Source organism: Accipiter gentilis, chromosome 25 (genome assembly GCF_929443795.1).
Source record: "Accipiter gentilis chromosome 25, bAccGen1.1, whole genome shotgun sequence".
In the NCBI taxonomy this organism is placed as follows: domain Eukaryota; kingdom Metazoa; phylum Chordata; class Aves; order Accipitriformes; family Accipitridae; genus Astur; species Astur gentilis.
The window spans coordinates 12,827,741-12,836,814 of record NC_064904.1 but is presented as its reverse complement, the minus strand read 5'-3'; the positions used below and the strand labels follow the sequence as shown (position 1 = coordinate 12,836,814).

General features: G+C 44.3%; 1 long non-coding RNA gene across 1 annotated transcript; it reads right to left on the bottom strand.

The window, feature by feature from the left end:
* Nucleotides 1–297: 297 nt before the first annotated feature.
* LOC126050523 (uncharacterized) lies at nt 298–2,401 on the bottom strand. Its single transcript, XR_007509575.1, has 3 exons — nt 2,098–2,401; nt 999–1,070; nt 298–573 (listed from the first exon to the last, which is right to left on the bottom strand). It is a non-coding gene; the product is annotated as an uncharacterized LOC126050523 (long non-coding RNA).
* Nucleotides 2,402–9,074: the final 6,673 nt, after the last annotated feature.

Sequence of the window (9,074 nt, the reverse complement as noted above, 5' to 3'; positions counted from 1 at the left end):
TTGACATCAGGTGCTACATTAAAAACTTATCCTAGTCTCTAAAAATTAGGTCAGTAAGAGTCCAAGGCACACTTTGTAAGAATGGAGAACTTGTTCTTCATTCTTGCATGTACGGTTTGTTTAAGGTGTCAGGTCGAGGAATGTTTTCCTTTTGCTGCAGAAAGGTAAAGTGCAGTAAGATGAACAGCCATTCTAGGATGACAGGCTGACAAGAAGCCACTGAGCATTACATGTTTACATATGCTTTTATTTTGCTAGCAGCTGACAAACTGCAGTAAATAACTGCTGGGACAAGAGTGAAAATGACCAATAGAGCCATCCTGTTTAAATCAATCAAATCATTTCTTATACATCGGGAATGACATGATGCACGTTGATGAGGTACTCATGGTGCTCCTTGCTTCTTCTACTCAGCATTTTCTGAGGCAAGTTCCTCTTTATGGTTTCTCCCCACTTTTAAACCCCAAATTAAGACACTCATTATCATTGGTTAGCTTTGGAAATCTTGACCCAAGGCTCTCCACTGATCCACATCCTGAGGGGTGTGAGATCTGACTGCCAGCCTTTTGTGGGCTAAGAACAAAACAGAGGAAAGAAATTGAAAATTTTGTGTTCTCTTTATTATCTCAAGTCTGCAAATAAGACTTCCAGGTGTCTTCCCGCTGTCCCCCACCCAGTACACACAGCTCACGAGGTGGGCAGGAGGGAGGTAAATGAGCAGCACACCTGCAGACAGATGGTTAAGCAGGTAGATATACTCCAGCAACAAGTGCAGTCAATTCACATCCATGCTCTCATCAGCAAAACCCTACCAGGTGACATGATACGGCTTGGTTATGGCTTCGGTTGCAGCCTCATGGCAACTAGTGAGCCTGCAATAATCAGATTGTATCATCTAACAGTCAATTGAGTAGGAGGCAGGTACCCAAATTTTCATCTCATCCAAGCTGTAGTACATCTAGGTGTGCACAGTAACAGAACTATTAAAGATGTCTCACCGTAGCCCTGAGGTGACAGGAGCCAAAGTCCAGGAAAAAGGGGAGACTGATGGTCCAGTATTCCTGTGCTTCCTTTATATTTGACAGAGAAAAAGGACTTATTCAGCTCATATTTCATCCAACTTCACTAGGTCACTATATTCACACTGTTACCAGTGACAGTCTCCCATTGCTTAAAAAAGCTGGAATAACTATGTACAGTGGCATATACCCAGAACTGTGCTAAAGAAAACTAATTTAAATGGCAATCAAACATTAAGAAATGTCAGATTTCTGCTCACCCACAGTTTTTCCTTCTGAATAAAAAAGTCCTGTTGAAAGTGTATATAATCTAAAAATAAGCATGAGATTAAAGCTGCGTGGACAACTGGATAATATGTCTTCACTTAAATTTGAAAGCCTTTGATTTTGCAACTTTAAAACTGTTCTTTTAAAATGGGCATTTTTGTTTGATTTCTGTGATGGTTCCTATGGTTCCTTTACTCATTTCCTGTCACGTGCTGTCAGTGGGGTTTGAGCCTTTGCCTCCAGCACAGGCTGCTCATATTTGCATTTTGGGACCTAACGAACTGCTAGGAGGAAAGTGCTGCTTTTCCCAAAATGGGATGGACAGGTCCAGGTGCCCTGTCCAGGTGTGAGGCCAAGCCATGATGGGTTGAAGTGAGAAGTCCACCTCAGCCAAGCTCCTTCCCTCCTCCGTTGGTAGGTGCATTGTCATGACAGGGTGACAGAAACAGGCGAGGGGATTTGGTGAGATGACAGAAGCATCTTGTGTTCTTCCCTCCTCCGGAAACAAATGGTTACTGTTCTGTCAGGACAGGGTGCTTAAAAACTGCTTTGGAGGCTTGAGAGGGAACCCCTTTATCCCTGATGTATCTGACCCCTACCACCACCGTCCATTCTGAGCAAGCATGCACACACGCATGCACACACACGCTTGCAGCATGAGACTTCGCAGAAAACTTGTATTTTGAAAGCCCCAATCTAGAACTCCCTCACTCAGATTTTTTTAAAAAATCTGTATCTTTCTGTTTTCAGCTCTAAGAAGATCCTGCTTGTGCCACTATGCTGTGTACCCAAAGCAAATAAGAATACTTACATGAAATGTTTGAAAAGCGTTTCACCTGCAGGTATAAAATGAAATAGAGCTGGTTCATTGCTTTCCTGGTTCTTTACAGCAGCAAGCAATATTGGCCATCGGAGTATTACAATGGAGGAAGAAAGTAATCTTCTGCCATCGGGAAGCCAGAGGCACAGAGTTAGCTCAGTCCTCGGTCTCTATCTGCCGTGCTTTTGCCAGCGAGAGATTAGCCTGCCTCTGATTGCAGCTTTGGAAAGCTTGGCATGCCTTTTGGATTAACCAGCTCCCGCTACAGATGTAACAGGCACCAATCAGGCAACAGCAAATTATTTTCTGTGAAGTTACGCCGCGGTTCAGCTGCAGGTCCAGCCTGCGCTGCCAGAGCACTTAGACCGCCCCAGAGAAGACCAGGGCCTGAGCCTAACGTGATCTGTGCTGCCTGCGGGGTTGTAAACCAAATTTCTCCGGGAAGACACATCTGATGATTGCTATCTGCAGAGTCACATGCTGGCGAGCCTGATTAATATGAATGTAGTGGGATAGAGGAAGAGCCTCCCAACCTTTGAATATATTTATTCCCGAGTGAAGCAGCATGTCTGACAAGAGCTCTCAGAAATGTAAAGGTTTATTGCCTCATAATGGAATAAAAGGATTAATTTAGAATAGGTCTGTAGCCACTTGTAAAATATTTCATTTTAATAATTTATACTAATGGAATATATGATCTAGGGAGGGTCACATGGGTTGCTCCTGGGCAGTTGTTGACAAGGCAAATGTGGCTAGGGAGACCTGGGCTGGACTCTTATTTGCTTGTCCCTGGTGGACTTGTGGGATGTTAAAAAGTGAAAGAACAAGCAGCAGACAAAGCCTTTAATTCATCTACTCCTCATGTCGCTGCAGAGCGCTCGTCAGATGGCAGAGCTGATCAGCTCAGCAGGTTCCTAAAACATGCACAAGGAGAAAAAGCTTAAGCTTTTATCTCTGTAATAAGTAATTAATCCTAATTTCCTTTTCTAACATTTAAAATAATATTTTTTTAAAAAATAGCCTTCTTGTGTGAGCACAGAGGAGCTCAGTAACAGCAACAATCTCAGCTCCAAGAGTCGTGCAGAGATTTAGGGGTCACAGACACTGTTGTGGGTCTGAGTCTTAGAGATGTGGCTGAAGCAAGAGGTAGATGTGATAGGCAGGAATTATGCAGGCTGTCCAGAAAAAAAGGTTATATCTCTTTCCACACATGTGTTGTAGTCTGTTATCTCCCTTTATCCATCTGAACTGTGTTTGTGATAGGTATTTCTGATGTTCAGCCCTGCCCCAAATCTGAGAAAGGACTTTGGGAGCTCAGCATTGTGCAGGGACTCTTAACCAAGAGATTTGCAGAAATTCTTCAGTTCTGTTTCATCTGTGTCTTGTTTTATAAATCCATCTGTGCTCTGACAGTACCACGCAGAGACCAATGTCTCAGCAAGACATTTCCTTCAACCCTTCTATATGACCGCTAAGTCCATGCAAGAAAAGGCATCACATAAATATTTTTCAACTGTTTCTGTCAGCATCAATAAATCAGAATCAACAGAACTTGTCCTCATTTCTGTCCATATTGAAAAAATGTTACACAGAAATTCCTGATTGTTCAGTTCTGTTTCATCTGACAGTGTAAGAAAGTGTCCTACCTCTGCCTCATTTTTAAACATTAAAACTTGACCTCTGCTTACTGCCTACTTCTCCAGCTTTGCTTTCATTAAGCTGCAACCATTTTTCTTTCATAACAATTTACATATGTAATTACTACAAGTACTTCAGGAATTGTTTGCTAAAGGCTTTATGTAAATACTAATTATCAGTAATTAAAAATCCACAGCTATTAAGAAGATACTGATAGGGAGAAAATACTGCTTAGGAAGCAACTAACATTTGTCTAGGCAAAATTAAACATCAAGTAAGTTTCTATCGATGTAATTATATAATATGACTCATCATCTGCTGCATAAATGAAAGTGCAAATGGGAGAAAGGTGTCCCCCCACACACATACACACACCTCCCAGCCTGCTCACAAACTGTGCATCTTCAATATTGCAAACTCATTTCATGTTGGGAGCAAAGAATATTTAGAGGTCTCATGTTACAGTGGCAGAAATGTAACAGCTGCATTGAATGTTTTCTATGGCATGCTAAAATTGGGTGCTTCCAGGCTGATGATATGCAAACTTAACTCTCCAGGTCGTAAAATGCACTGGGATTCCTTCTTGTGCCAAGTAAGCAAGAAAATACCATGTGCAAAGAGTAGAAATAAAATACAAGAACAAATGACATCTGCTTTATATTTTTACAAAATCTCTTTTCACCCTTGTTGATGTATTTTTTAACTGCTAATGAATTTGTTTCCTCATTAACTGTGGTTCAGCATCCAGGTACTTGAAGTGGAATTTTGGCCCACCTACAGATGTCAAAAGGGCATTTTGCCACTGTTGTAAGAGGAATTATTTTTTCATTTTAGTGATTTATTACAGATTGCAGCAGGCTTTGAATCAGCCTTAGTCCATCTAAAATTAATCAACTTTCTGAGCCTGGTGGGAAAAGCAAACAGGTAATCTATGCGCATTATACAGCAATCCCAAAGTTTGCTCTCTGCTGTACCTGCTCTTCATGGTAGGAGAGAAAACCCATTAAGCAAGTAGACAGGCAAAGGGGGCAGCAGTTTTACAAGGGGTGCAAAATAGATTTCTGCTCTCAGAGCACAGGCTCCATCTCACTCAAACCTGTCACTGTAAGAGGGCAGCATGAATGCGCCTGGAGCACGAAGTCACTGCTGATGCTCACGTCTGACAAGAAGACGATGCAGCTTTGAGAAAGCCTCTCTTCCCATAATAACGCTCAACCTTGGCGTGCTTGGCGCCTGGAGCCGCGTTGTCAACAGGATCGAAAAGCCGCTGGTTGCACGAAAGCAGCCGGGCTGAGCTGCCTCCAGAATTCAAGTATGTTTTTATTCACTTCTGTGGAGTTTATTTTTCCCTTTCTGGCTCTGCCATTTTAGGCTCGGATTCAATACAGGGAAACACTTCAATTATCTCTGGATCAGGTCCTCGGATTGTATTGTGGCTGAGGCTTTGAAAATTGCTGTTATCAAAACTATTAGCCGACTTGCCTGTGCTATTTTGAGCTGGACTGAAAGGGGATTGATGGGACATTGAGTCACTCACAAACCACAAGTCAGGCAAGAATAACAGGAGTTTTGCTGTCAGGTTTTGACTTCCAGCTTTCAAAAGCTTTTCTCAGCAAACAGCCAACCTGCTCCCTCTTGGGAAGCTGCCAGACCCAAACTCCCCTGAGCCTAAGGCCAACCTATGGCAGAAAAGGGCAGTTGTTTGTGCAAAGTCTGACCTTGCCTTGGCTTGGTTTGCTCCTGGCAACAGGATAACACCAGCCTGGTGCTGGGGGCTTTTCCCTCCTGGGATGTGAGGCTCGCACCACACCAGCTCATGGGGCAGCTCCAGTAAAACTGGAGCTGGTCTATCTGCCACCAGCAGGTGATGAGAGCCAAAAAAAAAGACGCTAACCCCTGTGGTTCTGCATTCGCTTCTGCAAATGGCCCACCTTGGGCCCAGCCTGCCTTCGGTACACACCAGGCAAAGGAACTCCCTGACATCTGGAAAAGCTTAGCTGTCGTGCAGCTCCCTAAAACAGTTTTCTAGCCTATAAGTACTACTGGCTTCCTCAAGTCTGCTGGTAACTAATACTTTGGATCAATATTTTGTTAATTTAGAGCATTTCCTCAGTCTTAACTTGGCATTTTCGTTCTTCTCCCTCCTGCTTTTGCTGCTTTTTTTTTCTCTCTCTTTTGCTTCAACAAAGCATGAAATCATCGTTCATCAAAAGATAATCTGCTCGCTGCTGTATCTGGTTGTAACTAATGATATTTTCTTCAGTCTTCTAGATTGCTGGGGAAACATAGCTGTACTCTAAATAATTTGAGATCAGTCAACCCCACTGCTGTGCTTGCACAGCAATTAGGTACATGCCAATGAGACCCTCTTGGTCTTATTTTGTTTGGCTTCATTTACCAAAAAGGGTAAGTGCAGCTGTCCCAGACAGAGAGAGACACCCTCTCCCTCTCATCCCTCAGCCCAGTCTGGTGTGCTATGGATGAGGAACTGGACAAAATGCAGTGGCAAACAAGACGCAGTTTAAGTATTTAGTCACCTACCCACTTCATGTCCATCATCTAGACTTCCTCACAAAATGGATATGGAGATTCAGACACCAAAGAAGAGGACCACAAAAGGCAGTATGCTGCAGGGTGTGGAAGGGATTCATCTGTGGGGACCAGAAAGAAATGTTTGGGGCAGGAATGGAAAGGAAAGACCCTTTGGAGGGATCTTTGCTTGGGTCTGGAAGGAAGGCTTGCACCCGTGCGCAGCACTCAGCCTCAACTCTCCTTGCAGGAAGGTCCGTCTCTTCCCAAACATGACCAGGTCTTTCTCTTAGTCGAGAAGAAGTCCCATCCTCCTCTTTTTCTCCAACTCACAGGCTAAAACCCCAGCTAAAACACGAGATAGAGGAGACGAGTTCAAAGCTCTCTCCTGTCTGAGGGTATCAGAACCTGTGGCATCCAGTTACAGGTGGGCCACCAGGATGACGGGAATTTGAAGAAGGGAGGAAGAGCATTTTTTTGTCACCCCTACTGAAGCAATTTGACTTTTCATGGAACATAAAAACATTCATTACATATGTAAACAATGTATAACTGTGTGTGTTAGCTTTTAGCGACAGCATCAAGGATACGATCTGACACCCCGCTTCAGTGAACACAACGCCATGGAGTGTTATGAGTGACTGAAGGGAAAAAAAAAAAGCACCATGTTTCCAAGAACAAGAGTGAGATGAAAGTGCTTGTCATCCTCTGGTGAGTAGTGTGTCACTGTAACGGCTTCCGAAAAAATCACCACAAGCTCTGCATGACAGCGTATCACTCAGGACTGCAGAAGGGTGGAAAGCCCCCCAAAAAGTAGCAAGCTATCAAAGTTTTATAGTGGCATCCATCACACACACTACAGGAACTGTAACTACGTTTGGTGAAACGTTATCACCAAAGTATCCCTCAGTAAGTGGTCAAGTCCAGAGGGGACTGACTGCTTGTCAGCAGGCCAGATACCAACATGCCCAGGGTGAGGGTTTCTCTTCCAGGACCAAATGTGGGGCCACCTGCTCTTGGCAGGACATGGACCTGGACTCCAGGTGCTCTTCCCTCCCACCCGCTTTCCTTTCCTTCACCTGATCCCTTCGGGTCATTCAGACATATTCACAGCCCTCCTCCAACTCACTTCTATTTTCTTTTTCTTTGCTGTAATGTGGAAAGAAAACAGGTTTCTAAACCTCAAGAATTGCTGGTTGTCCTCTTATCAGCTTGAGCTGGGATGCCAAAGTGCATCACTTACAACAGTGGGAAGATCAAAAAAGCACCCCAAAATGTGGACTATTTATTCCAGGGCTGTCATTCACCTCTCTAAAGGTTGCTAAAACTAAGCTGGAAGCAGAACAAAACCAGGTCTTCAGACACGATTGTCCTTTTTTTCCAGCTTCTTGCTGGACTGTAAAAACACGAGCTCAGCCTTTCCCGTGGCTTCAGATCATCTATGTCCGGGTCTACCAGAGACAAGCAAATCCCAATAAGCAAGGGGACAGAATTAATGAAGCTAAAACTGTTTTGAGTCTGATTTTATATTCAACTCAGGAGCAGCTTCCTTTGTTTTGGCAAGAAGTGGGGTGTGTATGTGTGTGTTTGTCTACGCTTGTGTGTGTTTACCTTGTGGTGGTTTCACTGGTGGTGGGAATTCAAATGCGCTTGCTCATTCCTCATGGTTTCACTGTACAAGACAAATACAATTGATTTAGAAGGAAAGAGCCCTGCCAAAGACAGTAGTAATGGCTTTGCGCTAAGTAAATTTAATGCAATATTCTTTGGCCAGCAGCTGCAGCTTTGGAAAGAAGCAATTCACCTTCTCCCAAAAATAACCATGAGAAGCTAAGTAACTGGCTGAGAGGCTAGTTTATGCACACAAAGATTTGAAGGCCTGCAGTGCTAGCTAATAGAATCAAACAGCTATCAAAAATCATGGCCAGCTGAGCTGGTGACTCCCAGGAGGGTGGAGGAGAAAGGGGGAGAGAAAAAAATTCCTAAAGGTGGTTTTCTGTGTAGATTGAATATATAATCTTTTATTCTGGGAAAGACAAAATGGAATAAAAGTGTCAGAGGCTGCCAGTTTTAGGTATTAAAACATTTAAAGAAACAATCATTATGATATTAGTCCAGAAAGTATTATTTCATCTAGCCGAGGTTAATACATTTCATAGGTTCTAGGGCTAGAAAAGGCTATTAAGATCACCTAGATTGGGTTTAATATAATTCAGGTTCAGTAATAGATGCAGGGACCTGTTCTGCCAGGCAGACAGCAAAGAGTAAGGTCATTCCCAAAGTCCTTCAGAGAAAGGGGAGAGAGCCAGACACGGATCTGCCAACCAATTCTCCAACAGGAGCGAGCAGTGTTTTGTCTGGAGATATCATGTTGTTTTACGACCGGGTCCAACAGCTTTCCTGAGGCAGCGAGGTCCGCTCTGCAGGACTGTCCCGACCCCGGCGTGGTGAGGACCAGAGGGGTCACCTTCCCTCGCACCCAACAGCCGGGCTTTGCTGCGGACGCGCAGCACCTCGTCAAATCTCAGCTCCCGTCTTGCAGCACGCAGGAGTCTCCTCTCCTCTCTCCCACCCAGCTCCGGGCTGGTTTTTGGACAAGTTACTGCCGAGCAGAGCCTGCTGCTGCCCTGGGCCAGCTGCTATAATTGTTCCGTGCGGGACCATGTGTTTTCTTCTCCCCATTGACCTCTCCAACAGGCCGGCTGCGGGGGACCGGAGAGCAGCTGGGCTGGCTCTTCTCACAGCTCTTTCAAGCAGCCGCGCGATAACCAAGTGCGATAGCGCTGGTGGGTGGTCTGCCT